Source organism: Oreochromis aureus, linkage group 2 (assembly GCF_013358895.1).
Source record: "Oreochromis aureus strain Israel breed Guangdong linkage group 2, ZZ_aureus, whole genome shotgun sequence".
Lineage (NCBI taxonomy): Eukaryota > Metazoa > Chordata > Actinopteri > Cichliformes > Cichlidae > Oreochromis > Oreochromis aureus.
Window position 1 is genome coordinate 31147177 of NC_052943.1, and position 11025 is coordinate 31158201.

Consider the following 11025-nt stretch of genomic DNA (forward strand, 5'->3'; position numbering starts at 1 on the left):
ACAACAACACCAGAACAACAATGGAGCATAAGGAATGCTGGGTAAGAAAGGAGGAGAGGAAATGTCCAGTAATGTTAACACTGCTGAAGCACAAGGTGTTTCATTGAAAATCCACAAAATACAATTAAAAAAAAAATGCAAGTCAAGGCCCTTTAGTAACATTGCTTTCCTGCACTCTAAATTACATTCCCAGTTTGCTTCTACAGAAGCAAAGGACAAAACTGTCTTTTAAATGACATAAAATATGGATCCTGAAGGAGAATAGAAGACATTAGTGCAGTACTGAAAGTAACTGTAATGATGGTTGTAAATAAATTATTCGAGTTACAGTGATAGAGGGAGGACATCTGAACCGTTCAGATGGAGTAGTTATTTTTAGCTCCAGCTTTGTGAGACAGAGAGAGGGACTCATACACATCCAATGACAAACATTACATATTACAGTATTTGTCTTACACGTCCTTGGTCAGGAGGCTGTGTCATGCCGTGCTTTTAACACACACACAAACACAGCAAGCACAAACTACATCTTTGCTCCCTGCATATGTCCTTGGTGAGCAGGCTCAGCTGTTAGATCACAGGGCTGGAGGATAACATGACACACAAAGCCTTTAAGTCTATTTAAATGTTCATAGGGTGCCTGACAGTGGAGAGACGGTGTGTGCATGTAGGAAGTGTGAGTGTGCGTGAATGACAGCGCATGGGGCGTGTGTGAGGGAGAATCGGCATGTTGTCGCTGTCTGAGTCAGCGTGAGCATGCTTTGGTGCCGACTTTGAAGCTTAGACTTAGTAAATCTTGTGTGTCAGGTGTGTGTATGCATGTGTGCATGTGCATATGTGTGTGTGTGTTTGTGACTTCGGAGCAGACCGCTGGCTCAGTCTCAGTGGAGTTCTGAGCCACTGAGCTGGCAGTGTGTGTGTCAACGGAATATAGCGATTTGAAACACTGGAAGTTGGTTGGACATGTACACACAGGTGCAATCTCTTGGAAAAGTGCGTGCTTGGAAGTGTGTGCTGTATTTACAACAGTAAATCGTAGCAGATTGTGAGATAGTCACAATGTTTTATTTATCAAACAGCAATCCGAAAAAAGTTTTGACGGTGTATGAAATGTAAATAAAAACAGAATGCAAATCTCGTAAACCTACAAACGGATACTTCATTAGGAATACAACATTTAAAACAAACCTAATGTTTTATGTGGGAAAAAAAGAAAGTCTCATCTTTATAAAAAATAAAAAATTTGATGGCAGCAACACATCTCAAAAAAAAAAAAATGTACGGATCCAATGAAAGGAAACAGCAACTAATTAGATGAACTGGCAACAGGTAGGGATCATAACGGGGTATAAAATGAACGTTTTTCAGAAGATAAGGTGTACTTAGGTTCACCAGTCCACATCAGAATAATGTTCCTCGATGTAAAATTGTGGAGACTGTAAGTAATTCATCATCTACAACACATAATATCACCCAAAGATTCCAAAATGTGGAAAAATCTCTGTGCACTAACAACAAGGCCAAAAAAAATCAATATTGAATGATGTGATGAGCGCCTGATGGTATGGGGCGTAACATTACCCATGGAACTGGCAGATTGCACATCTGGAAAGTGCTGCAGGTTTGGAGCAACATAACCTCCTATCCACACTAATAAAATAATAATGATATCTTAGATTTGTATAGCATCTTTTTCAGGGAAGGCTTTGCGTATTTCACCAACATAATGCTAAACTAGCCGCATGCAGTCTAGACCGTTCACCAATTGAAAACATTTGGTGCATCATGAAGTTAAAGAAATATGACAAAGAGGACCCAGGACTGTTGAGCAGGTAGAGCCCTGTATTAGACAAGAATGGACAACATCCCTTTCCTGGAAGTCCAGGAACTAGTCTTCTCAGCTCCCACATGTTTACAGATGTTTGTTAAAAGAATAAGGAATGCTACACAGATAAACATGGCTATGTCCAATGATCCTGTGCTGCTGCTTTCAAATTCATTTTTTAATGGTACATTTGCTAAGATATGGACAGAAAATTATCTTTTGCCTTTCGCTTTACTTGAATAAAAATTTCAACTTTTAAACAGCAGAATATTCTTAATTTGCAAGGAAGGACTGAGGAGGTTGGTGTGTGACATTTTCTACATAAAACTCATTATTTACACTTAATATAAGGTGCTTAATATAAGCAGAAGACTAATCATTTTTATATTTATTTTAGAATTATTAAAATAAATCAACTACTTGGTAAAAGTTAAAGAACAAGTTACTCTCTTAGATTTAGGGAAGAAATGGTTTAAGAGGTTTAAGCACCAAAATGACACAAATGATGTAGAAAATAGAAACTACTTTGGCAGGGTTAGGCAAGAGAAGCTATACCTGAAAACCCAATTTATTTGCCTGCAATCTACCGAGGTGTGATTTTACGCACTGTAACTTTAAAAAACAGACACTGCTGTTTTCCAGTCTTTGTTTTCTTGGTTTCCAGACATTTAAAACCCTCCAGAACATATGTGGTGCAGATACTTTGTGAAATACACTAGATCCATACATTGGTGGTGCTGGTAACAAAAACATGTGTCTTTGTCTACAAACAGACAGATTTATGTCTGACATTTTGGTTTGAAAGGGGGCTGAAGCCTGCACATTTGTTGTGCTAGTATGCATGTTGGTCTTCCCCTGCTTACAGGGAAAAGCACTTACTCAGTCAGCCTGATAAAGAGAGCATTATGGAAGCAATCCATTTGCCTGGAGAAGGCTTGCAGATGAAATAGAATAGCCGGGCTGCTGGGGGAAAGAGAATACAATTTGATGCATTAGTCAACGTGTCAAAAAGTATTTTTCCAATTTGTTCTGTGGAACTTTAGGAGAGTTAGAGCGGGCATTTGTTTTGAGAGCAGCGAGTGGAGCCCAGTGGTGCTGAGAGAGATGGAGGGAAGAGAAGAAAAGAGGGTGAGGAAAACTGGCAGAGACATTATGCTTTAAAAGTTGCACTAGGCAAGGTTTTCATGTTAAAAAAGTCCAAATCATAAACTAGGACATGGAAGAAAAACTAAACAAGCTTGTCCTGCTAATAACACAAGATTGACCCTGATTAGAGAGCAGTTTGCATACTTTTAACTTTTCTATCTTTGTGTTAATATTTGCATGCTTTACTTTTACTGCCAGATTACTGTTGAAGCGCTAGTTTGTGAGGCACTCCATGAATTTAAACTGGTGGTCTAGGGTTCCTGGCCCCGGGAATTTTTAAGCTTCAAACACTTTCTTTTCTGCATTTGGGTGATTTCTTTAACAGACATGTACCTTTCCTACATTTATCTACATTTCCTGCATTTCTCATAAAAATCATGCACAAGTAAAGTTTATATATACGTGAATATAACACAGCAAGTGTCCATGTCTAATTTTTAAGAACAAACTGAATCTTTCTGTAGCCAAAAAGGATGCTCCATCTCTCAGTGTCATTATAAAACTGTGTGCTTTTAGAAATGACTCAGTGAGGATCCCAAGTTTAAACCTACGCAACACACTTCTGCACTGAGCTTATATATGGCTCATTCTGTCTCAAATCAACACTTTTGGAGAACTTTTTCTGCTTGACAGTCTTCGATTTGCATAAAAGTTTGAACATATAAAATGAGTGATGTGAAATCTTAGCTTCATATATCAAACACTTATATATATATTTTAAAAATGGTCCGTCACCCAATTTGACCATTTTTTTTGCACACTGAAATCTCAGGGAGTGTTTGAACCATTAAGGATAAAAGCCTGAAATTTTCACTGCCCTTTCTTACCATTAAAGTGAGTCAGGATCTGTAATTTAGGAGAGATCCATCAAAAACTCTCTGGATAAGTGGCTAGGTAAAATCTGAAAAAAAGCTGTCCTGTAAAATCCCAAATTCACATTGGAACACACAATCAATGACAATGTCTGAACAGTATATTGCTACATTTCACAAAAATACAAAAAGAAGAATTTATGTTAAAATCATTTTAAATGTTTTCGTCAGCTTTCATGCTGAATTGAGCAAATCTCACAAGCTGTACCACAAAACCCAAATATCCATAGATATTATAATATCAAATTGATGTGGCTGCAATTTCTTGTTTTAACAGTACATTTCACAGTGATTCATTGCCCTCTTCCTATATCCATCCATCCATCCATCTTCATCCGCTTTATCCGAGGCCGGGTCGCGGGGGCAGCAGCCTAAGCAGAGAAGCCCAGACCTCCCTCTCCCCAGCCACCTCCTCCAGCTTATCCGGGGGAACACCAAGGTGTTCCCAGGCCAGCCGAGAGATATAATCTCTCCAGCGTGTCCTGGGTCTGCCCCTGGGCCTCCTCCCGTGGGACATGCCCGAACACCTCACCCAGGAGGCGCCCAGGAGGCATCCTTGTCAGATGCCCGAACCACCTCAACTGGCTCCTTTCGATGTAGAGGAGCAGCGGCTCTACTCTGAGCCCCTCCCGGATGGCCGAACTTCTCACCCTATCTCTAAGGGAGAGGCCAGCCACCCTTCGGAGGAAGCTCATTTCTGCCGCTTGTATCCGCGATCTTGTTCTTTCGGTCACTACCCACAGCTCGTGGCCATAGGTGAGGGTAGGGACGAGATCGATCGGTAAATTGAGAGCTTCGCTTTTACACTCAGCTCCCTCTTCACCACGACGGACCGGTGCAGCGTCCGCATCGCTGCAGCCGCAGCACCAATCCGTCTGTCGATCTCCGGCTCCCTTCTCCCATCACTCGCGAACAAGACCCCGAGATACTTGAACTCCTCCACTTGGGGCAGGAACTCATCCCTGACCCGGAGTGGGCACTCCACCCTTTTCCGGCTGAGAACCATGGCCTCAGATTTGGAGGTGCTGATCCTCATTCCCGCTGCTTCACACTCGGCTGCGAACTGTTCCAGTGCGAGCTGGAGGCCTTCACCTGATGAAGCCAACAGAACCACATCATCCATAAAAAGCAGAGATGAGATTCTGAGGCCACCGGGCGAAAGCCCTCCGCCACTTGGCTGCGCCTAGAAATCCTGTCCATAAAAATTATGAACAGAACCGGTGACAAAGGGCAGCCCTGGCGGAGCCCATCACCCACCGGGAATGAGTCCGACTTATTGCCGGCAATGCGAACCAAACTCTTGCAACGGTTGTATAGGGATCGAATGGCCCGTAGCAATGGGCCAGACACCCCATAGTCCCATAACACCTCCCACAGGACACCCGAGGGACACGGTCGAATGCCTTCTCCAAGTCCACAAAACACATGTAGACTGGTTGGGCAAACTCCCATGCACCCTCAAGTATCCTTGAGAGGATAAAGAGCTGGTCCAGTGTCCCGCGACCAGGACGAAAACCGCATTGTTCCTCCTGTATCCGAGGTTCGACTAGCGGATGAACTCTCCTTTCCAGCACCCTGGCATAGACTTTCCCAGGGAGGCTGAGGAGTGTGATCCCCCTGTAGTTGGAACACACCCTCCGGTCTCCCTTCTTAAAGATGGGGACCACCACCCCGGTCTGCCAATCCAGGGGTACTGCCCCTGATCTCCACGCAACATTGTAGAGGCGTGTAAACCAGGACAGCCCTACAACGTCCAGAGCCTTCAGGAACTCAGGGCGGACCTCATCAACACCAGGGGCTCTGCCACCAAGGAGTTGTTTAACTGCCTCAGTGACCACGCCCCCGGAAATTGGCGGGTCATTCCCCTCATCCCCAGACTCTGCTTCCTCCTCCTCTTCCTATATATTTTCTCTAAATGTGTAATAACAAAGAAGCAGAGAAACAGAAAAAGAGCAAGGTGAGAACAAAATAGAATTCAGGCTATAACTGTATTTGTTCCTTATTTCATTTAGTTACTCTCAGCAGGCGGGCACAGAGCAATTACGTTGCAAATATCGAGCACGTTTGATGAGGACACATCTCCCTCCAGATATGACTGCAGCAATCAGGAACAGCAGGGCGCTGACCTTCTCCCAGCAGGGCGTCAATGAGGCATCGCCGACATGTGCAGACTGACTTTTTTAACTACAACCCATCTGGAAGTCACATTTTATTATTTCAGAAATACTAAAGCACACTCAAGCACTGTGAGCGATTTCGTCCTTCTCAAGTTATGTGTTACGCTTTGAAAAGCCAATCTAAAACCACCGTACAGCATGGAGAAACGTGCTACCACAGGCCTTCTTCACAGAATTTTTCTCAGTCGTTCTGTGTGTCACACCTGTGTTTGTGTTAGTTTTGGGGGGGCTGTGTTCTGTTTTGTTCATCTTTCTCAAGTATGATGTTTATGAAAGGATGCTGCAGCAGCTTACTGTTATAATGGTCTTATGTCCAATTATTTTTGCACTTGACTATGAAATAGTTGCTCACTACTGAGAGATAAATAATACATACAGTACATGAAGTAATAATAAAAACTCTTGATGTCCTACGCAATCCTGTGAGACAAAACCTGATCCAACTCTCTGACCACTGATGACCTTAACTCTAAATGCCTTTATACACCGGACGTGTAGAGGCGTGTTTTGGATCAAACTCAATTTTTTTGTCATGTCTGCTGTCCTCTGTCTGCCTCACATTAAAGGGTGAGCATGTCCCATAATAGAGCCACACCGCTGATATATATTATATACAGCCACTGAGCAACAGGGAAAAGCAAAGTTCCTCAAAGACAAGCCAATAGAAGAGGAGCTCGAAGCCAGGTACATAGAATCTTTAGAGAGCATCACACATGAATTACGAATTAATTAAGACATTCAAAATGATATTTTTGCTCAAAATGAACATAAATAGAGGTGACTGGAAACATGCCTGTTGGCAGTGTAAAACTAGAATAACTTTGTTCATGACTGTAACATGGTGGTGCTGTGAGGTTCAGCACCAGCAGGTTACGCTCATACACACTTTATGACAATGTGTATGAGCGTATGTAGCCATTTCCTTTAAAATCACTGCGGCACGGCCTCTTTCTTTCACACACTCCCACTTCCTCCCGTTCTCTCCTTTACACTCACTCACACACAGTACACTCAATTACGCAGCACTTGATCATCAAGGCTTCACTTATAACACCCTCTCATCGCCTCGACACTCGCTCTCCATCACACGTACACACTGGCACTACTTAATCATCACATACCACGCAACAAACACACACACAAACCACACACACTTATCAGCCTCTCATCATTTAGAGTGGTGTAAAGTGGGCTGGAGTTGTGATATTAGTTTCATTAAAGCAGCCGCTAATTACCGAGGCCTGAGAGACAACAGAGGAAACAATAATATGAGGAAATGTGGACGTGAACTCTTCGGAGACTCTGAGACTGCTGTGTTCTACACATTGACTGTAGAAAACATGGACGACACGACAGCACCCCAAAAATGAAGCCAAAACGTCTCTATCGCCTCCTGGTGTCTGGCAGCAGTATAGGTCATAAACCCCGCCTCCTCCATGTTAGCAGATGGGACTGGGGTCAGACTAAAATAAATTTATTCTCCTTAGATAATGTTTTTTCCAAAGATTCTTTCTTTTGTTATCAGTAGTTCTCATTACGCTGATTGATGTCCAAGGGGTCTCCTTTCCCATAAGTTTGATTCTAATTCCTACCGCGGTGATGTTAAATTGGGGTGAAACGTCATCATAGCAGCTTTGACTGGCAGCTGCAGTCACGGAGAAACTTGCGTATCTCTGTTTGGGAATAGCAGATAGAGCGTAGGCTCTGAAAGGAGGACCAGCGTTTACGTTACGAAAACATGACCGACTGTTTTAACCTGAAAGCCTGAGGTGTTCTTCAGTAAACTGGACTACCCGACAGAAGGACCCGAGGCCCCGCTACACTTTTTCGGTAAGTTAAACGTGTTTGTAAGCTAATCCGTAACTACCGTCCTTAGCTAGCTCCTGAGACCTAGCTAGCTAAAATGAGCACTCAGCTGTTAGGGTTCATTTAGTAAATTCATTCACCTGCACAGATTAGCTAAAGAAATCAAGAGAAACACCCCGGGCTACTCAGTCACTAATTACTGTTACTGTACTTTTATTACAAGTATTATACTGTAAAAGCAACAGGCTGCACCCTGCTTCAGCTCCTGTGCAGAGCTGAATATCAAATATGTGCAAACAACAGCATGTTTTCAGTCTCTTGCCACATCTGTAAAGACAGTAACATCTTTTTTAAAAGCGTGTACTTCAGTAACTCCTCATTAATCAGGAACTATGGATTAAAGTACTGTAGTGTACTGTAATACAGAAAAAAATGTAAGAGAAGAACTTCAGATCCTGAGTGTGTGAGGACAGAAGAATCAGCTTTATTTCAATTTTGAGGGATAAAATTTATATCTGAGTTTGATGGTTCTGTCTCTTTTACAGGAGCTGCCCGCAGATTCAGACCTCAGCACCACCCAGTGACAGCAGACAGATCATCCAACATGTTCATATGTTGATAGGTTTGTAGCTTAACCCTATTCGCTGGAACGTTGAAGACAATGTAATTACACAGCAAGCAAGACACGAAGTAGGCAAAGTTCTTTATGTTTCACGTGCACGGGAGAGAACCGAACAAACGCCATTCCTTCGCTTGACCCCAGTTGCTCTCGTCCGCTCTCCCATAACACTGCTCTTTTATTGTGGTTACATGAATATGCATAGGTTCATTAACATATAACATCTTACATAGGTATACATGTGAACAAAGAATACCTTGTCTGTGTGTGTGTGTGTGTGTGTGTGTGTGTGTGTGTATATGTGTGGGGTCAAGATGTGACCCCGTGAAGACTCCCCAAAGCTGGTGCCAGGAGTCTAGCGGTACATCTGAACAAAAGGCACTTACACTCAAACAGATATACGTGTTTGTTATACCATATATCAGCAAGAGAAGATACTACCTCTCCTAGGAAGTGTGTGATCTATGCCAGAACACTCTGAAGAGGAGTGAACGCACTCCCCTCTTCATGCTACACAGAGTTGTTACAGACCTCTTAGGATGAGACATTCTTTCAATCTACAAATGATTATATACTTCCAAGCATATATGAGTAAATATTTCTAAGCATAAATGACAATCAACAATACAAATCTAACATATGTTAACTGCAAAATGAACTGATGAAAACAGTACAAAGGTTAAAGTACCACACGTGCTGTAGTGAAAGCTGCAGCTTTATTGATAAAGTTAAAGACAAAAAAAAAAAAAAGGATTAATCACTCATGTAACTGTGTCACTATATATCAGCATTAACAGGACCTCAGTTTGGTGTTTCACAAAGCTGCTGATCTCAGACCTGCACAGCTTCCATTTTAAACACTTGATGTACTCAGCTGCATGAAGAGCATATGAGACTTTCACTAACACAATTAAATAAAACCTGATGAAGGTCAAAGGTCGTCACTTGTATGTTGAACTACAAACTTGTCATCTGGAATTCTTTCACAGTTTTTTGCAGATAGTGTTATTTACCGTGAAGTGATTCAGAGTTATTCATACCAGAGTAACCAAAGAGGATCATATATTTTTAAATATATAACTTTCTACAGGACTGAATACAATATCTTAATGTAAAAGTCCGGAGCCTCTGGGGAGTATCCGAGTATTTATAACATTACACAAACCAAAGGTCTCCGTCACAGTGTTCATGAAATACTGGGTTTATCCATCTCCTGGGGCGGGCCTACAGAGGAGTGCTGAAGATTTCCCTGTGAGGGAGCTGCTGGTGAAGATCATGAGTCCTGCTTGATCAATGCGATGAGCTTCAGTCTTCCTGGTGTTTCTTAAATGATGCCTCTCTCAGTGGGTCAACAGAACATCTGGCAGAGGACAGCTGTGATGAAAGAAAGAGAAGAAGTTTCTCCAAACCTCTGGACCCAGGAAACCCAGCTTGGCCTGGTGGTCGCCCTCACTAGTTTCTCTCCAGGGTGAACGTAGCTGTGGATATAATATGGACTCTATTATTAAATGAAAAGGACAAATTAGACTACACTACTGAAACGTTCTGCTGATGTTTTTAAAGTTTCCATGTTACCAGGCTGTAGAGGGCTCTGAAGATTTAAACAGTTTTAGATCCATTACACTCACAGTCTTATGTTAAAATCTCAAAGGACAGCATTATATTTTTGATATTAACAGTAACTCTGGGCTTCTGTAGAGTGTGCAGATGATCTCATCGCTGTCTAAAAATGGATAAAAAAAACATAAGAAGTGTGTAGGTGTAGGTGTGTAGCATCGCTAACTAGCTAGCAACAAGCCTCCAACACAGTGCGTATGCTAGCGGCTAATCTAGCAAACGAATTAACAACAGAGTGATTTTAGAACTATAAGATGATAAACTGTGTGTCTTTTTTTATAACAGTGACATGGGTGTATTTACCTTAATTAAAGGAGTCGTCAGTCGCGGTAAACCAACAAAAAAACTCGGGCAGCCGGGCTACGTAAAAAGTGTAGAGGGGCGTCCAGTGGGTGTGTGGGCGGGAGCGTTACACAGTCGCTCCACCTCAAGTCACTATTGCGCAGACTCTGGCTCCAAATTTGCAAGATGGCAGCCTCCACAAGCGGGATATTTTGGCTTCATTTTTGCACAATGGGAGGAGGCGGTGTCGCGTCGTCCATCTTTTCTACAGTCAATGGTTCTACACCAAGTGGCAGCTGATGAGTGCACACACGTAAATACAAAAGCTTGGGAGCTTACACAAATTCAATCATTTACATACGCTATACGCCAGAACACAGCTATACTCTAAATACTTTTAAAATATGCACACTCCTCCTCCTATATCCCATATATATTAGGAGTCTGAAAATTAAAGGGCAAAATGATCATATGTTCACGTTCCTGTTCCTGGCTAATTTAAATAATGTTGAACTGACATATTCTTTGAAACATACAGTTACTGCTTCATAAAGTTGATACCACATACAGCATGGACGTGGTTGTTTGGTCTCTGAAGTTCCATTTTGAAGGCTCAATACGAGGATTTTCTCCATTGCCATCTTGGCTGCAAAAAAACAGACGTGTACAAAACTTGCAAAA